The 26,638-nt window shown below is 45.5% G+C and overlaps 1 long non-coding RNA gene across 1 annotated transcript in view; it reads left to right on the forward strand.

Annotated features, from left to right (window-relative positions):
• Positions 1 to 213: 213 nt before the first annotated feature.
• LOC138579532 (uncharacterized) overlaps positions 214 to 26,638 on the forward strand; it is an 81,380-nt gene continuing 54,955 nt past the window's right edge. Inside the window, exon 1 of the long non-coding RNA XR_011304045.1 lies at positions 214 to 310. This is a non-coding gene — a long non-coding RNA (uncharacterized lncRNA). The remainder of the gene's footprint in view (positions 311 to 26,638) is intronic.

Consider the following 26,638-nt stretch of genomic DNA (forward strand, 5'->3'; position numbering starts at 1 on the left):
CCTGCTATCGTGTGACGTAGGTGTTTCTGCATATGCGCATGCTTTTTCGTGACCCAGCATTCCCTGTTCACTTCCATGAATACGTTTGTTTTGTGCGCGTATGGGTGGTGCGATTGTTTGACTGTTGATTGTTTGGTGGAACGCCCCTGGTAATGCCCACATTTTTGCTTGTTCTTCCTCATTCTACCTGTTCTGCCCCTTTTTTAGGTGGCTGCGCAGGCCCGGCCTGTCCTTCTCTTGGAGTCTTGCTCAAGGTGTTCGTCAGTCGCAGTGATGTGGTGGACCAGCGCGGATTCCTCGCAAGTCCCGGGTAAGCCCTGCACATTGTGTTCCATGAATCGACAAATGGGGACTTGCGCACCCTATTTTTAGTGCAGATTATTCCATGAATCAGGCCCTAAGTGTCACTTCTATTGGGGCAAATATACTTTTCTATGCTATTAAACACTATTACAAATAGATAAATAAAACGGACCCGCGCTTGTTTCTAATTCTTTGGGAATTGTTCGTAATATGGTGGGTTCACAGCACATTTTGCGCTTTTAGTGAGTGGTCCATGGAAGTATGAGTAATAGCTATACTTCATTGGAGTAACTTTGCTGAAAATGTTGGGCGGGGACATTATATTTAAATGAAAGGGGCCCCTGCCAAATCAGTGGGCCAAAATGATTCGCCCTAAAAGTTGGGGGTGGCCAAACACCCTGGTCCCCCCTAAAATTACACCCATGGTGTGGGCGGCGCATTGAGATCTGAAAGGCCCTCTTGAGGTGAAACAACCTGTGCATACTTCCCTGTAGTCATAGGAGACGGCCACTATGGGTCGCCACTCTGTAAACCTCATAATTACCGGAACATACGCACAGCATGAATACAATACATACAGCATGGTCTGATGAAAAACTGCTATTTTGTACCATCTCCCGCCTAAAATAATTATATCCCTAATGCAATACTACAAGGAAAATGCATTCTCCCGATTTCTGTGGTGAAAGCTCCCTCTGAGGGGCTCCAGAATGTTGGCATGTCTGCTGGAGTGGTCCGCCGAAATCCATAAAGTTGCATTTGAATTTGGGTGCATGGTTTTCTGAGCCAATAATTTCCCAGTAGGGCGCAGCAACTTCAGAATGTAGGCCGGACATTAAACGGTAAACTGAAATTGCAGGCGCAAGAGATTCAAAGACACCAGCAGGCTGGGAAGAGCTACTGGAAGAGCTGAGGCTCTGCTGCTGCAGGATTGTCAACCCGCTATCGCGGGATTAACAGGAGTCGGCTGTGCTCTGCCTCCCAGCTGCGTCTGATTTGAGAAACATGACAAGAATAAAGCTTGCAGTGTTAAAATACTGAAGGATTAATGAAAGGATAAAATTATGTGCTTCGCAGAAGAGATAGGGAACTTGGCTCAAGAGCAGCTCCCATTCGTAGAAGATCCTGAGATCTTGGTTGAGTGAGTCCACTATTGTATTGTGGATGCCTGGTAGGTGGAAAGGAATTAGAAACATGCCTTACGTCAGCGTCCATTCCCACAGCGCGTGTGCTTCTGCTGAGAGAACTGGCGAGCAGGTCCCCCCTGCTTGTGGACATAGAACATGGTGGTGGGGTTGTCTGCGAAGATGCAAACACCTTATTGATGTGTAGATGTTTTTCCTAAGGTAACCATAGACCATAGAACTCTCCCATATGGTTTGTGATATATTGACCCACTCAACAGCATTTCCCCACATCACCAAGCTGCATTTGCGCAAGAAACAGCAACCTGGCTGCGCTGGCTCCTGTGCGCACCAGGACCTCAAAACTGTGATTTGGCAGCAACAAAAAGATGGCTGCACCATCCTGCCAAGCACACATTGGGCAGGATGGAACCAGCAGGCACATTGAAGGAGATTGACAGTGTGTTCTGACATGAACAAAAGGAAGAAAGTGGAAAAAGCAGTGTTGCTTTGCTGCAAAAGCCAAAATCACTATTGAAAAGAAACCCTTTTTTCACCTTTAAAAAAATGCTGCTGTGACGCTAATTCCCCTCTGTTCCTTAAAGCCACTGTGATTAATAAGCCCTACCAAGCCCTGTGTGTCTCACTGTGCCTCAGCAAAAATTGCTAGCAGTTTTCAACACATGTGAAAAAAATTGGTTTTTGCAAAACTAAAGGAGAAAATGCCCATTTAAATAGTAAACTGTTGAAGGAAAGCCTGCCATTACCTAGCAATGTGAAGGGGTTTGTGGCTGGTGATAATACACACATAGGCTATTTTTTATTTCATGGGTTTGTTTTAATTCAAGACTCAAAATAAGAAAATATAGATTAAAACACATGGGCTGAGTTTGCAAGCTCCCAAAAAAAACAGTTATTCAAGTGCCAGCCCTGAAACTTCCCCCTAGGAAGGAAGACACACCATAAACTTCCAGGACACGCAAGTGATAATTGCCAGCTTGAAAAACTTTGAATGGGCCAGGACAAAGAAAGTTCACACGCTCGTCAGACATTCGTCTGTGTTCCAGGCTGGGACAATAGAAGTCCTGGGACACCAACCTGTCAAGTGGAAGGGGCAATAAAACACCTTCAATTAAGCTGAGAAACCCCCACCTTGCTTGGAAGGAAATGACAGTTGGTGGCAGCTGAAATGGTCCAGGGTAAGACAAAGGACTGCCATTTGCTTCTAACGACTATTTCAGAAATAAACTTTAAAGCCTTTTATCTCTGCAGCAAGAATTAGTAATAATGTAAAAAGTTTGCAGTTTTAAATATAATTTTATGGGCTTTCTTTTCAGACTTTGTAGAATTCATTGACACCTTGTGAACAGAGATGGGAGAATATGGCAGATTACTTAGGAACAGAGATGGGAGAATATGGCAGATTACGAGAAAAGCATTTATGTTGCCAAGACAAATATTTGTACATACATCGCTTATGATAATCCACACCCATGTATAAAGTTCTAGAATTTTGAGTAATATAAATCTCATTGAAAAGCACAAAAAACTGGTAGAAGGACGAAACAAGGTCTCACAGACTGAAGGATTGGACTGATATGTGCTGCACAAAATATGTAACCTGTGTATATAATTTGCTAAGAGATTGCAATGGTATAAATGTATGTTTTTTGGCAAAATCGGATTTTAAGTAAAGTAATTGTGGGAGTTTTTGGACGTTGTAAAACTCCCATCATAAATATGACATCATTCCCTTAGAAATCCAACCAGCTGAGAGTGAGGCGGAGACTAGCAAACCTGTCCAATCCAAGTAGTTCACAGGTGTGCTTAGTTAACCCTGCCCAGTCATATACTATGATGATGTCATTAGGAATTTTAAATAAGAGTCCCTGACAAGACTCTACAGACACCCACACACATTCTTCCTGATTTTCCTGCGCCAGCGTCCTGGTCCATCCATCCATCCAGAATCCAGATCCCAACTACAAGGCCAAAACATTGATGACCCTACTCCAGGGCCCATTCTAAAACCCAAGCATTGCTGATCCTGCTCCAGCAAGGCCTATTTTCTGGAAACCACAAAAATTCCCAAATAACCAAAGGGGAAAGCTATGGTGTTTTTGGGAAGCATTCTGATCCCACTAACTGCATCCAGAGGTACCTGTGTCGTCCAGCTGATCTGTAATATCCAATGACCAGAATTGCCAGTCCAGAAGTGCTGCCCGGCAACCAGAACTGCCCAGCTGTTTGCCAGGCGTCCTGCCATGTAGTCACCAGAACCGTTGACTGTCCTAAATCCAAAAAAAACAAAAAGTGGACTGTGAGTATCAACCGCCACCCCACCTAAACCTATAGCCTATCTGGTCTTTGTCCTTATCCCACTCTCTAAGTCATCCTACATTTATCCTGATAACTTGTAAAACTGTCAAAATCATTCTTGCAACACTGCCTTTGATTTCTAGTGCTAGACCCATCTCTTTAGTAATTTTGCGTTGTGTAGTCCTAAGCCATTAGTCCTATTTGGAGCGATCGGACTGGTTCCGCCAGGGTTAGGCGCTGGGGTGGCGGGGTTGAAGTCGCGAATTAAGCCTGGCTCTTACGCAATCCAAATCAGTGTATTTCACCCATTTTTATTAAAAACCGTTTGGGTAATTTCAGGCGGGAATTGCAAAATTGCAAAGTTTTCAACATGTCATTTGCTGCCATCTGTTTTTAACTTGCCACTCATTTTCGAACTGTATGCTTTTGGTAAACCATTCCTTGTGATTATAAGTGTCTTTGCATTGTTGTTTTAGTAAGGAATTTGATTTGCTTCAAGGTTTTCAACACACATTCATTATTTAATTGTCCATTTCTGAGTGTCATTTTATAACATTACAAGGGGTTTAAAATCTGTTTTTCTCTCTTATTTGGGGAGGGAAGGTCAGATTTGAATTCTGTTTCCTATTTGTCATTCCTGATTACCTGCTGCTTCTGTTTATCCACTCAGAATGGATTAGCTGTGGGTTGAGGGAACATTACATGGGGAAATTCTAACTTGGGTGCTATCTGTCCTAAATCAAAAAGTGCTCATATTCTGCTGTGCTTTGTATATGCCACAGTAGGAAGTTGAACCCAGTGCATTGCTCACATTATCATTGTAATTATCACCCCATTTGTGATTGCCGCACCATATTAAAATGTGTGTGATTTCTTTTAAATGTTAAAATAAATAAATAATTATTGTATTTTACCAACCAGCCCGGTTCATGGTCCATTGTGGCCCGGGGTATTTGAAAGTGGGGAGTGATATGAGTGGTTTACCATCTCAATATTGAATCTAGTATAAAAAGATAAGCATTTCAGTTGTGCGCTGCATACTAGGCCGAGACCAAGGTGTGTGTTGCCTGATTGAAATCCTTAACAAATCTGGGGGCTCGTCTGGGATTGAGTTTGGTTACCACCCGTGGCAGTCTAACACAGCAGACTAACCTGCAAGGTAGTAATACTTTATGTGGTGGGAATACTGGGTTACACTGTACAAGCGCCTCCCCAAAACAAATACTCTAAGTACCAGGCCTGTGTTTAAAAATCAACCCCGAAATAGACAGAAAGCAATAGAATACAGGTTACCAGTACATAAATGAATACATTAATAAAGAAAGAACATGTCCAAAATGACTGTAGTAGAAATCAATATAGCGAGGGAACACCTTCTGCACAAGCTATTTGTCAGAGGTGAGTGGCCAGAACAGGATGAAGAAGTCTGGCTACAAGAAATAACAAAACAGGTCTCTGCCATGAACCTGGACATGTGGCAGGACGGGGCCTATTACACCAAGCTTTGAGTGAGGTATATATGACCCCAAAAATTAAAGATGAGCAAATCAAAATTGCCAGAATCACGGCTTACATGTATCTCCATATGGGAGTGATGCGGGAAAGCCATGAGGAAAACACCACTCTGGTCTGATCTAGATTTAGCAGAACAAAAATTACAGAAAAGCCAAGAGTTGGAGGTACAATCTGGAAATGCTCGCCAACAGCAACATAATGCAGATCAAGAGGCCCAGTTAGATGCAGTAAGACTAGAGTAATGCCTCTCACATCCATGGAGTCCCTGACGGAAATTATCAAAAACCTTGAGTCCCGTGGGATAATTTGTCCAGTTCACAGCACCTTTAATAATCTGGTGCTGGGGATTTTAAAACCGAACGGCAAGTGGAGACTCTGTGCTGATCTGAGGGAACTGAATAAACGGGTCCACGTGTCCCGATGGCCTCTCCCCTACATTGACCAAGGGCTGGCCCAGATCCAAGGGTCAAAGGTATACACTGCCATTGACCTGACCACTGGGTACTGGACCGTGCCTGTCAGTAGGGAGGACCAATACAAGCTGGCCTTTACCTCCGGGGGGAAGCAATACACCTGGACCCGGACTCCCTTCGGATACATCAACTCCAGCAACAAATTCAACATCTTCTTACACAAGGTCATGCCCGACTTGGGTGAAAGGGGTAACCTGGCCTATGTGGATTATGTCCTGATAAAAAGCTCAACTGTGGAGGAACACGGAGCAGAAATCCGTTATGTTCTGACACAGTTGAGGGTTGCTGGTGCAAAATTATCCTTTGAAAAGGGACAGTGGTGGAGGACCCATGTCAACTTCTTGGGGCATGAAATAACTCCTGAGGGTCTCTGTCCCCAGGAGAAGAAAGTGGAAGCACTCCTAAAACTGAAAGACACCACAACTCTGCGTGAGCTGAGAAGCCTCCTTGGACTAACTAATTACAGTGGGAAGTTCATTGAGGATTACGCAGAGATCACAAGACCCCTGATCCATCTGTTGAAGGGGGGTTAGTGGGAGAGGGGTCCAGAACAAGCTGAGGCAGTAAAGCAACTCAAAAGAAGCCTCTCACAAGTGCCTTGTCTAGCCTACCCTATCGAAAACGAGGAGTTCTTCTTGGAGATAGTGCTCTCGAATACATGCTTGACAGCAGTATTATATCAAAAGCATGACAAGGTCAATAAAGTCATCTCCTATGCAAGCAAGACTTTATCCTTGGTGGAGGAAAAATTCAACGATTGTGAGAAGGCACTCCTGGCAATGGTGTGGGCATTGAAAAATTACCAGTCGTTCATCCAGAGGGAACACATCATAGTGGAGACTCCCCACCAGCCTTTGCAATATCTCCAAAGTTAGAGAATCCGGCCTGGAAATGTGAATAATTCAAGAATGACTTCTGGATTCTGTCAATTCAAGACTTTCCTGTGGAGAACAGATATGGCCAAAACAAGAAGAGTCCCCTCGCGCAAGGTCTGGCTGACTTGCATGATTGTGCCAGAGAAAACGGTCTTGAGGACGAAAGTCTTAAAATCCAGGACAACATGGAGGCGTACCTGAATTCCACCCACAAAGTCTATGAAGAAGACCAGTGTGAAGGAATGCCCACAGTTTATGTGGACGGGTGCTCATACCAGGTTGACAACAACAGGGAAAAGGAACTGGCGGCCAATGTTGGGAATGCCTGGTTGAATGATGCCCCAGAACCCTCCGCTAGGTAAAAAATCGGTCCCCGTAGTAGTCAGGTGGCAGAGTTGATGGCAGTTCATCAGGCCATCCTCATGGCCGTCCAAAACCAACTCCAACTCCACAAACTGGTCATAATCACTGATTCAGATTATGTCCGGAACGGATTTGTGGAGCAGCTGGTTAATTGGAAAACCAGAGGCATGCTATGTGCTAACAACAAATCACTTAAACATGGCAAGCTTATCCAAAATATTGATGATCTGGTCACCTCTAGTGGGATGACCATCTATTGGAAGAAGATCAAGTGCCATTCCAGAATAGAGGGACCACACAAAACTGGAAACGACCTAGCTGATCAGTTGGCCAAAACCAGAGCCATCCAGGGGGAGTTCCTCGAGATCGAGTCCCTGTTGGGGGAAATTCAGGTCACTGCTATCACTAGGTCCCAGACAGATGCTCACAATGAACTCCCAACTGCCCAATGCTGATTTAATCATAGCACAAAAAGGGAATCCGATTATTGTTAACTTTTATCAACACTATGAGGACCTTGAGAACTTTCCCCTGACAGATACTGATTACATTGGGAAAAAGGACCTCAGGGTGTTGATGAAATGTCCAAAAATGTTCCGAATCAAAGACGGTTTGTTGGTAAGGAGATCAATATCTGGCTGTGACCAGTGGGTGGTCCCTATCTCATTCCAAAGCCTGATGCTAAGTCACGGCCATGATGCGGCCGCAGCCGGTCATCAGGGGTTTCAAACTACTTTAGAAATCTTGCGAGAGGTTGCATACTGGCCACACATGGGGCAGGACCTCGACCAATGCTTGAAGGGGTGTCTTGTGTGTGCACAATTTCAGCCAACTTCACTCACACACCGAGCTCCCCTCCAGAAGAGGGGGATGACACTGCCTTGGTCAGATTTACATCGGGCCCGTGATTTGCTCCTCTAGGGGGAACAAGTACATGTTAAGCGTAACATGCTTGTTTTCCAAATGGTTGGAATGTCTCCTGGCCCCGAATTGCAAGGCAGAAACAGCAGCTGCCCTGAGGATCAATCACATCTTCTCGCGTTTTGGCCTACCCCAAAGGATTGAGTCAGACCGAGGTAGTCACTTCACCAGCAAAGTGATGACAAAGATGTAGGAGAAACTTGGGTAAAAAGGAAACTTCACATTGCATACCGCTGTCCTCTAGTGGTGGAGTTGGGAGGTACAATAAAACCATTGTGAGCATTCTAAAAAAGTTTGTGGCAGACTCTGGGCCAAGTTGGGACATCCGATTACCGCTTGTCCTGATGGTCATCAGATCTACACCTTCTTCTGCAACAAAGATGTCTCCATTTGCTCTATAGAACACAAGAGCAGACACTGATCAACGCCTCCACAACTCATGAGTATGTTGAGAATCTAAGAAAACACCTTCAACATGCTTTTGCGTACGCTCAGCTGAATCTAGAAAGATCTGCAGAGGGCATGAAGATTCAGTGTGCTCTAAAAACAACCGAAAAGGAATACCAAGTAGGAGGCCGGGTCTATTTGTACAATTTCCAAAGGAATCAGACCAAAGAGCGCACATTTTTGCCTAGCTGGTGAGGACCTTTTGAAATTGTAGACCGAATCTCACCTGTCGCCTGTCGCCTACAGAATCCGCATCCCCAAAGGCAAATTGACAGAAAAGAAATGGGTCCATATTAATAAGCTAAAGAATTGTCACCCTAGGCACACTTTGCAGCAAATTGAGGAGCCCAGAGAGAATCAAATAGAGGAGACATCTGAAACATGAGAATAAGAAAAAGAAGAACCAGAAGGGAACAGATAGTCTTTGGTATAATTAGGTAACAGGGAGTGTTGTTCCTCATTATCAATGGTTATCATTGAATGCCTGCGTATCCCACTGCTGTCAACCCGATTGGAGGGCAGTTAGTGGGAAATGGTGGTAACCGGTGTGTTCTCTTTCATAGATTTGTACTGGGTGCACCATCACTACCAAGGAGGACCTCCTCCGGACCTGGAAAGAAGAAACCCAAGGAAATCCGGGGTTGTCGCTAAACACCATAAAGGAAGATCCAAGAGAGAACTGCGGGTGTTGTTCCATCCAGAGGCCGCGAGAGGAGCAGGACGCACCGCTCTCTGTTGGAAGAAGGACTCATACCTGACTGATCCTGCTTTGTCCCATGAAGAAATCCCACTTGCCCGATTCTCCCTTGACTTGAAATCTCAGAAGAGTCGGGGGTGGGGGGGCTGTGTGGGATGTATTGACCCACTCAACACCATTTCCCTACATCACCAAGTTGCATTTGCGCAAGAAACAGCAACCTGGCTGCGCCGGCTCCTGTGCACACCAGGACCTCAAAACTGCATTTGGCAGCAACAAAAAGATGGCTGCACCAAGGATGGTGCAGCCATCTTTTTGTTGTTGCAGGATGTGTGCTTGGCAGGAGCCAAGAACACATCGTCCAGGATGGAACCAGGGGGCACATTGAAGGAGATTGCCAGTGTGTTACGACATAAACAAAAGGAAGAAAGTGGAAAAAGCAGTGTTGCTTTGCTGCAAAAGCCAAAATCACCATTGAAAAGAAACCCTTTTTTCACCTTTAAAAGAAATGTTGCTGTGACGCTAATTCCCTCTGTTCCTTAAAGCCACTGTGATTAAAAAGCCCTACCAAGCCCTGTGTGTCTCACTGTGCCTCAGCAAAACCAGGCATGATTCTGAATTGACAAGCCCTGCCAAACCAACTCTAAAAAAAGAAATCAACAAGGAACTCCACTTTTACTTGGACAGGAACACGCGTTTATATCTTACAAAAAGTATCCCAAAGCTCATCAGTTCAAAGAGACTCTAGCTCTCTGAGCCAGGTCAGTTTCAATAGATCTGAGCTTCAAAACAAAACTCGTGCACTCTAGAAAATAACTGACTGCAAGGCAATATTGGGAAGTCAGATGGCAAAAACGAATTTGAAAGAAAATGTCGAAAAAATGGACTTTTGCAAAACTAAAGGAGAAAAATGCCCATTTAAAAAGTAAACTGTTGAAGGAAACCTGCCATTACCTAGCAATGTGAAGGGGTTTGTGGCTGGTGATAATACACACATAGGCTATTTTTTTATTCCACAGGTTTGTTTTAATTCAAGACTCAAAATAAGAAAATAAAGATTAAAACACATGGGCTGAGTTTGCAAGCTCCAAAAAAAACCAGTTATTCAAGTGCCAGCCCTGAAACTTCCCCCTAGAAAGGGAGACGCACCATAAACTTCCAGGACACGAAAGTGATAATTGCCAGCTTGAAAAACTTTGAATGGGCCAGAGTTCACATGCTCGTCAGACATTCGTCTGTGTTCCAGGCTGGGACAATAGAAGTCCTGGGACACTAACCTGTAAAGTGGAAGGGGACAGTTGATGGCAGCTGAAATGGTCCAGGGCAAGAAAATGTACTGCCATTTGCTTCTAAAGACTATTTCAGAAACAAACTTTTATCTCCGCAGCAAGAATTAGAAAAAATGTAATAAGTTTGCAGTTTTAAATATAATTTTATGGGCTTTCTTTTAAGACTTGGTAAAATTCATTGACACCTTGGGAACAGAGATGGGAGAATATGGCAGATTATGAGAAAAGCATTTATGTTGCCAAGGTGAATTTTCATACATACATCGCTTATGTTAATCCACACCCATGTATAAAGTTCTAGAATTTTGAGTACTATAAATCTCATTGAAAAGTATGAAAAACTGGTAGAAGGACGAAACAAGGTCTCACAGACTGGTGGATTGGACTGATATGTGCTGCACAAAATATGTAACCTGTGTATATAATTTGCTAAGAGATTGCAATGGTATAAATGTATGTTTTTGGCAAAATCGGATTTTAAGTAAAGTAACTGTGGGAGTTTTTGGACATTGTAAAACTCCCATCATAAATCTGACATCATTCCCTTGGAAATCCAACCAGCTGAGAGTGAGGCAGAGACTAGCACCCCTGTCCAATCTAAGTAGTTCTTAGTTAACCGTGCCCAGTCATATACTGTGATGATATCATTAGGCATTGTAGATAAGAGTCCCTGCAAGACACTACAGACACCCACACACACTCTTCCTGATTTTCCTGCCCCAGCGTCCTGTTCCATCCATCCAGAATCCAGATCCCAACTACAAGGCCAAAACATTGCTGAGCCTACTCCAGGGCCCACTGCAAAACCCAAGCATTGCTGATCCTGCTCCAGCAAGGCCTACATTCTGAAAACCACTAAAATTCCCAAATAACCAAAGGGGAAAGCTGTGGTGTTTTTGGGAAGCATCCTGATCCCACTAACTGCATCCAGAGGTACCTGTGCCATCCAGCTGATCTGTAGTATCCAGTGACCAGAATTGCCAGTCCAGAAGGGATACCCAGTGACCAGAACTGCCCAGCTGTTTGCAAGGCATCCTGCTGGGTAGTGACCAGAACCGTTGACTGTACTAAATCCCCCAAAAAATCAAAAAGTGCTCCAAATTCTGCTGTGCTGTGTATATGCCACACTAGGAAGTTGAACCCAGTGCATTGCTCACATTCTCATTGTAATTATCACCCTATTGGTGATTGCTGCCCCATATTAAAAAGTGTGTGATTTCTTTTGAATTTTAAAATAAATAAATAATTTAAAAAAATGTTTTTTTATGGATTTAATCAAATTAATGATTTTTACAAAACATTGTAGAAGAAGTAGAAGAAACTGTATATCGAAAAAAGAAGCTGCATATCAAAGGAAGAGATTCATGCGAAGGACAATCAATGCTTTCGAAGTGTAAAAGAAAAGAACCAAGGAAACCAAGAAGAAAAACGTTTTTGCAGAAGCCACTTCAGCCAACCGCGCTCTAGTGGCTAAGTTTGTTGTTGTTTGAATAGTGGTTTAGATTTCATAAAGATAGAATAAACTTAAGAGTCTGTGTTGTGGCGATTGTCCAAGTGTTCCTTTCTCCACTCATTAAGCAGCTCCACCACAGTTCCTCTTCCTTAATATATGATGCCGAAAGGTGTGGTAGCAGGAATTTATCGCCTATTTCTCTTGTTCCTGGACAGTTTAAGAGCAGGCGGCGTATGGGTTCCACCTTTGTGTCGTTCTTACAGAAACGGCATGTGTCTGAATTACTCTGTCCTCTGAGTTTTAGGATCTCGTTGGATTCCAGTAAATTTTGACGTGCTCTCAAGAACAAGTTCATGGCTGCTTTGCTGGGGAACTTACTCAGATAGTTTGGAACAGTGTTCAATTTACTTTGATAGGGCGGGAGATGACTGACTGATTTTGCTTTTGCTGCGTTGTCCAAGGTTTTGATCCAGTCAAGCTCGGCCATTTTTCTTTTTATCTTCGTCGGATTACAGATGAGGTCTTGCTCTGAGGAGTGAATTTCCCGTAGTTTCGCTTTGCACGCTGTTTCCCAAGATTTTAACACACTACAATGTGCGGCCAGGGTTTCAGTACATATAATGGCTAACAGGTGCGGACAGTCTGGGAGCAGCGTTTTCCTATAAAGCATCATGGATTTTATCTCCGTAGGCCCTTCTAGGGAGAGAAGGCCTAACTCTGTTCGGATGAGAGGCGCAGATGTTGACTTTGGGAGTCCTAATACAGTGCGCCAGAAATAGCCCTCTAACTTCAGCCACAAAAGCGCTGGCGTGTGAGGAAGAGCTTCTGCTGCGTAGGTGAGTGACGGAACCACCTTTGCACGGTAAAATTTGATCATTGTAAGCAAGGAAAAACTTCCAAATTTCTTATCCAGGGCGTGGGCTTGTGCCGCTAGTTTTTTGCTTTGTTCATTAAGCAGCTCTGGAGGGTTGCATTGATACTAGAACAGTCCAGCGTTACTCCCAAGTATTTGAAGCTCGAGACTTTTTCTAGTGAAATCCCCTCCAGGTACCAGGATAGTTTTTCTTGTGGTCGTTTGGTTTTTTCCATGATCATGATCTTGGTTTTGGATACATTGATGGTTAAGTCATTTGATCGAGTATAAGCGGCCAAGTTATCAAGCTGGCGCTGGAGGCTAATTGGGGTCATGTGCATTCAAATTAAATCATCCGCGTATAGTAGCCTTGTGGTTTTCTGCTTCCCCATCGATGGTGGAAAGGAGCGAATAGGTAGTTTGGAATCCTTGAAATCGCTGAGATAAGCAATAAAGAGGGCCGGGGCTAATGGGCAGCCCTGTTTCACTCCTCTACCAACTGGGATTTCTGCCGATAACAAGCCGGCTTGATTTAGCCTCACACGCAGCTTGGTATCTTGGTGTAGTGCTTGAATCGGTTGAAGAAATTCTGTGGGGCATTTCCAAAGACTCAGTTTTCCCCACAGTTTCCCTCTGTTTACTTGATCAAAGGCTTGCGCCAGATCTATGAATGCCAAGAAGACTCTCGGGCCTCCTCCAAGGACTTTGCTTTTTAACACGCTGAGGAACATGATATTTGTCGTCGTGCCGTTGTTTTTAGTAAATCCTGTTTGAAACGGGTCGGCGCACTCTGCCTTACTTGCCCATCGCTGAAAGTGTTGCAGTAGCAGTGAGCCAAAGACCTTACCGACAGTGTCCAGAAGTGCTATAGGGAAGTAATTCTTTGGGTCTTCTTTGCGCCCTTTTTTAAATATGGGCACTACAATTGATGTGGTCCATGAGGACGGGATTTGCCTGGCCTGTTTACATCGTTTGAAAATTTCACTAATCAGCGTAGACCATGCTGCACTCGCTTTACACGACAAGAGGAAGCGAGCGGAAGGGAGGAGCTCAGCCATAGTAGATTGACGAGTGGTGGGGTGAGTCTCCGGGACATCCAGCTGGCGGTCTCCGGGTTCCGATCCGAAATCAAGTCCAGGTTCGATGGTTGCCAGCCTCACCACGGGGGGATTCACCTCTTGATCCAACGGAGGCGGTAATAGCCCCAAAAGGGCCATACTTGTTTTTGCACTCCATAGTATCCGTAGCTTGAGCTGTCAAGGTTGTTAGGGGGTCCTCAGTTCTCGCCTGAGGTTCCCCCACAGACGCTCCTGGGTGAGGGGTAGTTCGTGTAAGGTCAATGGTTTACAGTTCTTCTGCATAAGCCTCTCGTACAAGCGAAGGCGAGCCAGGCAAATGATACTCGATGTCGATTAATTCGTCGATGGCTTTCACCGAAAGTCGTTGGGACCCCCGGTTCCGCAGTAAAGGCTTAGATGTAGGCGGTGTAGCTACGGGGGCAAGAGACAAAGCAGCAAGCTCCCCTGAATGAAGTCCCAAATTTGAGGAGGCCTTTGAGACCACCTGGAGGCGTTTTGAAAACGGGGGATTTGTGACCTCCTCCATGTCATTTGAAGTGGTGGTGGACCGTCTAGGTAGGGGGGAGGCACCGGGTCGCTGTGAACCAAAATGCCATCTGATTTTGGCTTCAAGGACCATGCTAGTAAATGAGAAGCGTGCTGGTTCTAACGAAAATATTGGTCCCGCGCCGGTAGCCCCTCCAAGTTTCTTAACTGTAGAAGTTTGGTCCGTGACAACTTTCAAGATCCCAGCGTCGGAGAGTTCTTCCGAGACTGTTGATTTCTTTTTTAAAAAGTTTGCGAAGAACCTGTTTTTCCCAGACAACTGGGTCGTGTCATCCTTCTGGGGTGGTTTCTGGAGCCCGTCAAGAGCATTCGGGAGTCTTTGGCGCTTGGTCAGCTGGGCTTTAAGCCCCGACTTTTGTCGTTGGTGGGCGCATCGTTTCCTACGCGCCAGCACTCCCGTCTTCTTTTGGTGAAGGGAGTTTGCAGAAGCGTGTGAGGGTTTGGTATAGCTGTCCTTTGAAGAGGCTCCCGTGGGGGTTTCGGGCGAAGCAGGTTCAGGTTGTTCAGTCGCAGCTGGTGCTATAAGCGGCTCACCCTCTACCGCGTCAGACAGGGGTGGGACCCCCCCCGTCTGTACCTCTCGGGACTCAGGAAGAGGGTGGTGTAGAATGGGAACCACTATGAAGTGGTTCAGGCCTGCAGCACAGTTCTGGAGTTTTGGAGTTTACCTCCCCACCTCGATCTTTAATCCCCTCCACAACGTGGGGAGCGGTGGCCGGTGGGGGGGTAAGGATGCGGGCTCCCGAGCCGCAGGCCCGGGAGACAAACGATCAGGCAGTTTAATCAAGCCGAGGTCCCCTCCCCCCCCCCACCCGCCGGCCCCACCTCACCTTTAGCGGGCGGCGTTTCCTCTCCTCTGAGGGGCGATGCTGCACTCGCTTCACACGACAAGAGGAAGCGAGCGGAAGGGAGGAGCTCAGCCATAGTAGATTGACGAGTGGTGGGGTGAGTCTCCGGGACATCCAGCTGGCGGTCTCCGGGTTCCGATCCGAAATCAAGTCCAGGTTCGATGGTTGCCAGCCTCACCACGGGGGGATTCACCTCTTGATCCAACGGAGGCGGTAATAGCCCCAAAAGGGCCATACTTGTTTTTGCACTCCGTAGTCGGGGGCCCTTGGTCTCGGGCTGAGTAGCGACAGGGTGGGTTGAATCAGGTAGCAGAGTCTTTTCGGCAGAAGCAAAGGTGGGAAAAGCGCAGACTTTTCTGCTAGCAGGTCTTGCCGCCCCAGCTGCCATAGACTGCAGAGACTGCCACTCTGCAGCCACTCCGCTCCACTCCGCGGGAAAGAGGGTTTTTAAACGAATGTCCACCCTCACTGCTGTAGACACTGCGAAAAGACTCCAAAGCACACAGTGATCAGGAAACTCGTAATAAGTTCTGCAGAGACTGCCACTCTGCAGCCACCCTGCCATTTTACCAACCAGCCTGGTTTATGGTCCATTGTGATCCGGGGTATTTGAAAAGGGGGTGTGATATGAGTGGTGTACCATCTCAATATTAATCTAGTATAAAAAGATAAGCATTTCAGTCGTGCGCTGCATACTAGGCTGAGACCAAGGTATTGAAATCCTTAACAATGGGCTCCCCACCCAACCAAGGATGCATCTGTGGTCATAGTGACTAGATGTGCATGAAGACGAAAGAGTGCTTCATGTGCTTCATGTGTGAGGCTGAGGCTGGCAGTTCCACCATTGGAGAGTGCGGTGGAAAGATGGTGTGAGGTGAAGTTTTTCTTCTGAGGACCCAAGACCTGTTGCCAACAGGCATCTAGTAACTCTTGCAGAGGCCTCATCTAGAGCCTGCAGTATGGGATGTAAGATGACATCATACCCAGGAGGGATTTGAGTGAGCAGACCGATGCAATCTGGAGACTGGCCAGTGCCGGACTTTGCTCATTATTGTTTTCACTCTCTCCTCTGAAGGCATGACGACACATGCAATAATGTTGAGGCGCAAGCCTAGAACATAGTATTCTTAGTAAGATGCACGCATGACTTTGAAAAGTCCACTGAGAACCCTAGGGATGTGAGACACTGGATGGTATCTGCGGTGTGTTGTGACACTAGCGGCAGCGATGGGGCATGCAACAACCCCCAGATATGGGTAAATGTGGATGCCTGAATGACGGAGGGGAACCAAAACTAGAGCTAAGCATTTTGTGAATGCTCTTGATGCTGACTTTAGGCTGAATGGCAAAGCTTTGAACTAGTAGTATCTTCCTTGGACTTGAAAGCGAAGGAATTGCCTGTGACTTTGGAGGATGGGGATGTGAAAGTAAGCATCCTCTATCTAGGTATAGAGAAGAGTGGAAAGCCCCTTCTTCCAATTGGTCCAGGATATGTTGCACTGTTACCATGCAGAACATTTGGGACTTGAGAAACCTGTTGAGTTTCCTGAGGTCTAGTATCAGCCTCCATCCCCCTGACTTCTTCCTTACCAGAAAGTACCACTCCGGAGCCTCGGAGGTGCAGTGCTACAGGATTGATCGCCCCCTTTTTTTAGGAGGCACTGAACTTTTTGGAGCAGTAAGGATTGGTGTTTTTCCACCTTTTGGGTTGGGAGGGATGGATGGACATTTCCCAATGAATTCTAGGTTATGGCCCTGTTGAATGATGGATAGCACCCATTTGTTGGTGGTGATGTTCTTCCAATGTTCGACAAAGTCAGCGAGCCGCTCTCCCACAGGGGTGCAGAAGCTGGGGATCGGGACCGTGTCCTGATCAGGGTTTCTTTGGTACCTGTCTTCTAGAGGATTCTCTGCGTCGTCTCTGGTTTCCTCTGTAGGGCTGAAATCTACCCTCGTACCCAGTCTGGGATGTTTGTGGGCAGTAGGAGGATCTGTAGTCCCTTGAAATCCTTGATAATCTCATTTTACCTGAACGAAAGGACTGGCGGCGCTGTTGTAGAGTGACCATAGAACATGCCGTCTCAATGTAAGCCTTGATGGCCTGCAGGGTTTCATCAACCTTCTTTGCAAAAAGGTTGGTGCCATCAAAGGGCATGTCGTCCACCTTTGAATGGGCTTCCGGTCTGAAATTGGTGGATTTTAACCATCCTAGGCATCGCAGCACTGCTTCATTACCCATTTAATGTAACCCAGTTTCCGTTATATACACGGCAATATAAATGGAGTGGTCTGATGCCACCTCACCTTCATGCAATAGCATAGGCACTTCATCCCGCTTGTCATCTGGGAAGAAGTCTAGTATTGGGTCCGAGCTTGAACCATAGCTCATGATCATAGCGAGAGAGAACTGCCTTTACATCAATTAAATAATCCTGGACTTGGTGGCAGAAGGTTCCAGAGGTGAGCTGGATCCACCCAAGCTCAGAAAAGATTTCCATCCGGTAGTATTTTTTGCTGATGACTCAGTTCTGCAGGCCAGCTCGCGTATGGGGAACAAAAAAAGCCTGCAGCATTTCATTGCTAAGTGCACACAGCTGGGCCTGACGCGCAATACGACTAAGACTTAGGTTCTAGTGTTTAGACCGAGGAGAACCAAGCCTGTGACACTTGGCTTGGAGGTTGACGGTACTGTATTAGAACAAGTCACCCATTATGACTACTTAGGAATGAGGTTCACAGATACAGGTTCATGGGCATCTCAGACAAATAACTCACAGTCCATCTTCGAAAGAAATGATGGTGGCTTTAAAACATTTTTTGCTTCCCATGGAGAGGGAGCAGTGAAACCAGCGATACATTTCTACTCCATTCAGACCGTACCAGCTGTACACAATTGAGCCGAGTTCTGGGGTCATACCAAGTGCTTAAATCTCGAAGTAGCAGGGACCACACTTCTGAATAAGCTACTTAGACTGCCGTTTAGTTTTCCCAATGTCCCGCTCCATATGGAATGTGATCTTGACCCTATTATCCATCAGTCGGTATTGAAACCGGTTTTCTATGGGCTTCGCCTTTGGGGATCTCCTGCTCTTACCAAGTATAAAGCAGCATACAAAGATCTGATGAACTACCCTGGCCGACGCTCACTCCAATGGTCGGTTCATGTTAGACATGGAAGAACTATGGCATAACCCGGACAATCAATGCAGTGGCCAAAAAGGAGACATTAAGCTGTTTGTAAAATGTGACACCCAAGAAATTATTATTGCCTCATGTCTGAACCTGAAAGTAGGGTTGGCATACCTCTCTACGAAACCAGCCCTGGGTGAAGAGTGATATCTGGACCTGGTCTCACCTGCCTGTACCCTATTCCTAGAGTTCAGGACTGGTACTCTGCAGGTTGCGTCTTTTACAAGTGGATGGAGGCGTAGTCATTCAGAAACCTGCCCAAAATGTGGTCTAGAGAATTAATCTGCTTCTCATTTCTTGCTTTTCTGTCAGTCCTACCCAGACCTGAGGAATATTTATTTGATACCTCTGTTCAGAAAAGCATGTGTGAAAACGATGCAAGAAGCAATTAATTTATGTAAATTTACGGCTGTGGTGAACAATGTATATTTTGTAGCCAAATGTATCTATCGCGCTTGGCTTCGTAGGATGCTGCCACAAGCCTATTGATTAATCGATGTTTGCTTTTTAGCTTTGCAGACCCTATAATGATGATATTCTATCAATTGTGTATTTTATATTGATGTTTTCTATGAACTGATATTCAACAGTTTTATGTATTTATTCTATGATGTATTTGTATGTGTGTTCTAAAGTCAAATTTGACGAATAAAGCTTACTGACTAACAGAATTGTAAGCGAATTTGCACCTTGATGGTCGTCGCACCTGTAGATATAACCCTCTTACCAAAGGCATCCAGCTGCTTGCCCTTTTTTATCTGGAGGCAACATGCAGGGAGAGGAAGGACTGGCTGAACGCTTGCGGACAGCTACAGCAACAACTGAGTCGCGACATGGTTGCGTGTGAAGTCATTTGGGTGCAGACTCTGGAACTTTTTATTTTTTATCGTAGTAGTCATTTTATGGGAGGCGCTGAGAAGGGCTTCTCATTATTAGAAGCCTGTCTTCCCAAATATCCTCCAATACTGGATAGCCACCTTTGATTTCCTGGAAGACTCCGGTCTTTGGTATAGAAATCCCTCCTTTTTCTGCTCTTCAGGCAGAACAACAAAAAGCTTTACTGCTTGTGACACGAGGGCATGAAAGGAGCCAATTGCGTCTGGGGGTGAATCTCTTGGCGGTAGGTCTGCTGGCTCACCGTCACCTGGCACTAGATCTTCAAACTCATCTGAAGAGTGTGTGCGTGGAGGACAACTGGGCGGGTAGTCGTCAGTGTCTGTGTACGTATCCGAGTTACAGGTGATAGCAGCGGTACTGCCGCAGAAGTTCCGGAAGGTGATGGTAGTATTAAACCTTCCCTTGCTTGGAACCTGCCAGGTTGCACTGAAGAAGGGTAACAGTGCCCCAGAAAGTCGCTTCTGGAGTTCAAAAATGTATGTCTGCAGTGTGGACAGTATGTCCGTTGACACATCCCTGTAGCCAGCCGGTGTAGGAACCTGCATGGAAACAGTGGGGTTGTCCCTTGGAACCGGAGTCCTCCGAGGGCCTCTTGGTATGGGAAGGCCTTGTGTTGGTGGGGCTGCCGGTGGCATGTTCACCACAGGAGGCACAGTCTCCTCTCTATTGTCTTTGGATGGCTCAACCTCTTGTACGTCCAATTCCATATCTGAGTCCACACCCTGTTGGAGTAATTGTTGTCGATGAGCAATGGATTGACAGGGGACTGTAGGTGGTACACAAGGAGCCAGAAAAAACAGTGGCTGGGCACGCGTTGGCCTGGGGAAGATAGGTCAGTACGGAAGGAACCTCAATGTCCACAGTTATTCCCTTCAGGAATGTGGAGACCAATGGCTGCTGGATAGGCGTCATTGATGATGTAGATGTTCTAGGTGACGGTGTAGTAATGGTCGTAGACTTAGGGGGTCATTACGACCCTGGCGGTAGGGGGTTAACAGGGCCAGTATAGCTGCCAGCCCTGTTAACCCCCTACTGCCTCATTATGAGGTCTCCTCGCGGGACCCGCTAAGGACGCCTGGTAAGACCAGGATGCAAACAACGAGCCCGTCATTAGCGGGCCCGTTGTTTGCATCCTCCCCATTCCCATTGAGGCCTATGGGGGCTCAAATGGCAATGGGGATGTACCGGGTCCGGGTTCCCTGAATGGGGAAATACCGGGCCCTCCAAGGTCGGAATGGCCCGGTATTTCCCCATTCAGGGAACCCGGACCCGGAACCCGGTATGGGGGTAGCCATGCTGCAAATAGCAGCATGGCTACCTCCATAGTCGTAATGAGGCCCTTGGTCTTTTGTGTGGATGAAGACTTGGTCATTAATGAAGTGGTGGACAGGCCAGGTGGATTTGACTTGGTAGTCAACGAGGTTGTCTTGGTAGTCGACGAGGATCTTGGTCGACTATGGGTCGTTGAAGATGAAGTCATGGACGGATGGACCGTAGTCGTGGATGAGCGTTGCTTCTCCGAAGATTGTTTGGATGACAAAGCTGTTGACAGTGTCTTGGGTGCTGAAGTGATCAACAAGGTAACTGTGAGCATGGACGAGGACGTCAATGGCATCGTCGATGAGGGTGTAGCCCGAGCATGTGGTCGATATCCCTTTTTAGCCTTCGTCTTCTGGGAATATTCCTCATGGGATCTCAACCTCCTTGAAGAGTCTTGAAGGTTCTACTGTGCATGGCAAATGCATAAACATAATAATAATAATAATAATAATAATAATAATAATAATAATAATAATAATAATAATAATAATAATAATTAGGCTTTTATATAGCGCTACAAACCCTCAGGTATCTGAGCGCTGCTTATTATTACCCACGGTGTGTGGTGCTCATTTATCGACCTCGGAAGGATGAAACGCTGAGTTTGGCGCTGCCGGGATTCGAACCTGCGTTAACAGGCTCTGCACGGGTGTCAAAGCGGGCGCTTTACTCGCTGTGCCACTTGACCGGCTACATGTATTGAAGCTGGGTCAGAAAACCCGGCAAACCATGCCACTAACCTCTGGTGGCAGTCCTTGCGTGTCTTGGATGAAAATGACTGGCAGATGGTCCAGTTTGCCCAAGTCCTGGTCCTGGTAAAGACAGTAGAGACTGTTGGTGGAGATCTTTGATGTAAACGCTCTTGAGGTTACATGTTGAGCAGGCCTTTAACAGGCACTTCCTTCTGGTGTCTGTCATCTCCACTTCATTCTGTTGTCTGATTCTTGAAGGCTGCAGACAGAAAATGGGATCTCCAGAGGCAATTGGATGGCCTGAAAAGTCACTGCTGTAGGTGAGGAGTGAAGCAGAACCAACCCCGTATATTTAGAAGGAAAAAATGTACACAAATAGATACAAAATGGCGAAGTTGTAGCAGAGAAAAACTCAGACTCCCAAAACTTAACATGTGATAATACATCTGAAGATGGCCACCAGGGCTTGAAGTTATGGGAGTCCTGTCTAATTGGTTGTCATCAGTATAACCAAAAACGACTCTGATAGAGCTCTAAAGTGACGAGCAGTTTAAAGGTTTAAAGGTAAACTTCTTTAATGTTACTGAGGAATATTCAAGAGCATGTGAATCTATGAAAAATCCAATGCTGGATAAAGGAACATTATTTGCATAGCAGAATCAAAATTTAAAGTGGGTTTGGGCCAAGGCCTTTGGGTGGATATACACCCTACCAATCAATAGTTAGCTCACCCCATCTCTGTCTTTTGCTCTCTGTCCATATTATGACTCCAGCAGAGAGGTGGATATAGCGTGGGCTAGTCTGAAAGAAGGGGGAATGCTGGTACAAGATTCACCACAGAGGTTACGCATTTAGTGGTATGCCTAGTTCCCCTCTTGCAGGCTCATGGGAAGATATTACAACATGAGGAAACTGATGAGGCAGAGGCAGTCCTAACTATATGCCAATTTTAAACAAAATGTGTGTTTTGAGATGACATACTGAGAGGGACTTGGCACTGGAAAGGTTTAGAGTCTCCATTGAACTTCACATGCCTTCGAGAGAGAATCCCCTACCTTGGCATATTGTTGTATATGTAAGTGTATGTGTGAATGCAGAGGTAGGCCTCATGGAATGTGATGAGGTATGTTGGAACCTGGGGAACCATGGGGCTCCAAGAAAGGCAGTTTGGGAACTTGGAGTAGAGAAAGTAACCAGGATGGATGCTAGTGGCCTTCTCTCCTACCTCTAACCTATGTAACATTTAACCAAGAGAAATAAAGCATCATCTTCCTTTTCTACTTACCTGGGTCAGTCTGGTTTCTGCTCTTTGTCACTTACCTAACCCAGACACATCAGATATCAGTCTGGAACAGTAGCATTCAAACTCTTTCATACCTAGCCACCCCTCTTGAATACAAATATTGTTTCTTTGCCCCCTCACCTACCGCTCGCTGTAATACTGCCAAAATCACATGGAGTCCTATGGACTCCAAAAATGGAGATTTACACAGCCCTTCCACAAGAAGCAACCACATGGTACACACAGGACTGAGTGGAGTTAATGGTAAACATATTTGGTGTTAATTCAGCAGATTTAGTGCCAAATTATTACCAAATTCGTGTTGGATTAAGCAATGGTAATGTATTATATTTTCAAAGATTGTTATACTTGAAAAGGGAGGTTATGACTTAGGACGCCCTGCATCACATGATGTCCCTCATCACAGGAGTTTGCTGGGAGGTTAAATAAAGTTAGAATGTATTGACGGGCCCTGGAGACCCTTGCACATGGAAAAAAGGCACAATCATCATACATGAACTGATACGCCAGACACGAGGTTCAATTCCCAAAATCTAGGGTTTATTGCAAAGCAAATAGTCTCAGTCGGCCAACTGGATCTCAAGTCTCGCACATGTGTTACCCAGACCTCGTGAGACGCAAGAGCACGAACATTCTACAACAGTCACATATATACAAAATGACCATCATTTAATCAGTTAGTGACACATCAAAAACCGCCCATAATGTATCTTCCTTAGCAAGGGTTCGTGATTGACAATTATGACGAGAATGACACCTTCTAAGACATTTATTCAGCAACAGTTGCAATCTGCGAAGGCGCAGACACTATTCTTTGTTACATAGAACATAATGCTCTTGTTCTGTGAGCAAGCTGTGTTTGTAGGAGAGACACATTCCAAGACCTGCTATCTCCTACTTTCTATTTGTGAGCCAGAGGTCGGCTCGATCTAAAGGGGCCCAAAAAGGGGGGCCGTGAAAGAGAGTATAATTCATGCCTTTAGCTGTCTATTTCTACAGTTTCTGCCGTTTCAGCGAGACCAGCTGGCACCTGCTTGTTGATTAAATGCCTTTCTGCTTACTTTCAAGGACTTGTGAGGTGGGAAAACAGTGTATTTCAGTCTGGGCTAGTCTCTCAACATGTAAATTGTGGGCTCGTTTTGTGCAGGGGCAGAACGAAATAGAATCCATTTTAGCAAAGCGTTTGAACAGAAAAGCAAGAGAAAGCAAAAATGGCAAAATGGCGAATTCTGTTGGTCACAAAATGGACGCCCTATGGTTATGCTGACAATTCTGTACTGGCGATGCTGGGCATATGATGCGGTTGGTTTTCGGCCAACATAATATACCGTCTGTGCTATGGTAGGGTATTTTCTAGACTAACAAACCCTCCTCTTGGCCGTAAGCCAAACGCATCAACCATACATCGCGTCTTCCTCTGACCATGTATCTGATTCTGAACTATGCATACTACTGTAATCGTCATCATCAATATTAATGGACATGAACTCTTTCATAGTTTGCATTTTGTGATTTGTATTCGTATTTACATTGGGAGTTCTTTTTTCTGTCACCATGTGTATGCATTCATCACTTATTTCAGTGCAAATTATTGGCAGACAGTGTATGCAACAACAACATGTTAGGAAGATTCCGAGGACTGTTGCTAAAATTGCAACTAATTTCCATCACCATGAGCGTAATAACTCCCAAAACCAGGAACTTATATTCAGTTCCCAACCACTTGGCGGTGGGTGAAGGTCAGAACTCAGAACGTGTAATTTTTTTATTGCCTCAAAAATTGTAGGGGAGGAGTCACTTACAAATACGCAGCACGCTGACCCCACAATTTTGCAAACTCCTCCGCGATCAGCCAAAACTATATCAAGAGCCAACCTATTCTGCAATGTCATTAATCTAATTGCCTTCTCTTCTAGGGTCATATTATATAATATATCTGTTGTGCCATTTATTGTTTTCTCCAAGATTCTGGACAATTGTCTTATATTATAAGAGTTTATTGCTTGGCCCCAAAACGGTATAAATGATTTTGCTATGTCTCCTGCGATAAATCCTGCTTCCTCATCCCGTCCCAGCCTTGATCTGGATAATTTCGCTATGACTGGCGTTTTTGAAAGGAATACCCCTGGGAAAAGGATCCCTAAGTAACAAGTACCTCCCCAATTTCTAGGCAACCAGGGATAAGCTTTTTCCCCACATATAAAATAGACGGGGTCACCTACATATACTGGTTCTTCTTCTCTCTCGAGTACTGCAACATTCATGCATCTATTGAATGTCCCTACTGAATAGGAGCCTTTCTTTCATAAGCAAAATGGAACAGTGCGAGGACTGTAATTTATTGTATACGAGGGGGGCACTACATCTTTGTTCCCTACTGGGTTCATGTGAAACATGATTACAGATGATTTATAGGGCACATACAGTCTGTCTTGTGGCATTACTATTGGTTTTATCACCGTTGCTCTGTTAAATATGGAACAACCTACAGGTTCCATTACCACCTTCTCAAATTCCTCCATGTTCGTCCCATCTAATTGACCTGTGCTACTCTTATTCCACTTACCATAGAAGAGTGCACTCAGTGATACATAGCATGCTGTGTTAAGTGGTAATGGCTGTACATACCTTCCTATTCCCTTTCCGCCATGCTGGGGTAAATGTGTGCAGACCCAGCAGTTAGTCTTGTTGAGGATTGAGTGAGTCATATTCATCATTAAAAGCAGTGTGTTATTGCCATAACCTTCCCTGTGTCTTTCTTCTATTGAAGGGAGAGTATAAGAGAGTACATGGACTGCACTGTCTGTGACAGATACTTTTGTGGCAGGCAAGAGAGAACTCAATGTGTGCAAGCTCTCCAAATACCATAATACTGGAATAATGGTGCATAGAATACCCAGAAGCGTCATGATCATTAGCGTTACTTTCTTACAGTAATTCTTTATAGTCTCTATATTTATTACATCATCAGCGTTGGTGCAGCAGGGGGCAGAAGCAGGTATGGGCATCATGCGTGACTCTTCTTCTCCAACAATGTTCGTCGTGAATACTTCTCACAGCAGCACTCGTTGAAACACCAATAAATCCAAAAATGTTAACAAAGTGTTCAGGCCAGTTCTCGGCAGCCTGGATGGCTAAGCGTAAGGCAAGATTATCGTGCTCCTACACATTGCTCAAAAGACTCCACAGCAAACATCAATTGCCTTTGTACCATAAGCGCCCCGCTCGTTCGCACAGGGTGATCAACAAATGGATTTTTATTTTCAAAGATAGCACCGGGAAGCCACGTTCCAGAGCTTCCAGATTGGTACAACCCCCACGCTCCACTTCCCTAGGCCTCCGATTCCCAATTCATCCGTGATGGGAATAGAGGCAACAAAATAAAACACAAAGATCAGATCACTTTCGATTTTGAGAACGTAGGTTGTACCATATTGCTCCAGGTACTGTGTGATCAATAAATAATGCAGGTGCACTTCCAGATGTAGGCTCAGAGTCAGTCTGTGATGCAGCAAGTTATGATGGGCGCCAAAGTGATGATGCAGGCTTTATGTCAGTCTGTGACGGTGCAAGTCCAGCTGGGCAAAGTTGAGGCACATGTAGCCCTTTCTCCTTTTTAGCAATCTTTTCAGGCTTTTTCTCAGGCAGAATTTGTGGCAGAGAACTGGCAATGGTATTTTCTGAGTCGGAGGCGGTTGTTTCTTTCTGGTCGTCTGGATCAGGCAGCTCTTTCAATGGCGATGGAATTCTTTTCGTGTGGGTGGCATGAATCCACGGCTTTCGACCGTCCATGCGGACTGCAGTCTGTGTTGCCAGGAATACCTGGTAAGAGCCACGCCACCTTGGTGCAAGTGATGGCTTCCGATCAAAGTTCTTTATCAGGATCCAGTCGCCGGGCTGCAGACAATGCCCCGGACCTGTATATTTGACAGGAAGAGCCTCCTGCCCCTGCTGATGAATCAAACGAAGCTTCTGCGTTAAAATGCTACAGTATGTACTAAGCACAGGGTATTCGACTTCACTCAAGCGCCTGGGCTTTCGCGCACACCAAACATTAGCAGGTCTCCCCATCAGGATCTCGTATGGGGAGAGTCCAGTCCTTGCTTGCACAGATGTGTGCATGCACAACAAA

The sequence above is a fragment of the Ambystoma mexicanum genome, chromosome 3p, assembly GCF_040938575.1.
Source record: "Ambystoma mexicanum isolate Mex_15411 chromosome 3p, UKY_AmexF1_1, whole genome shotgun sequence".
NCBI classification, from domain to species: Eukaryota; Metazoa; Chordata; class Amphibia; order Caudata; family Ambystomatidae; genus Ambystoma; species Ambystoma mexicanum.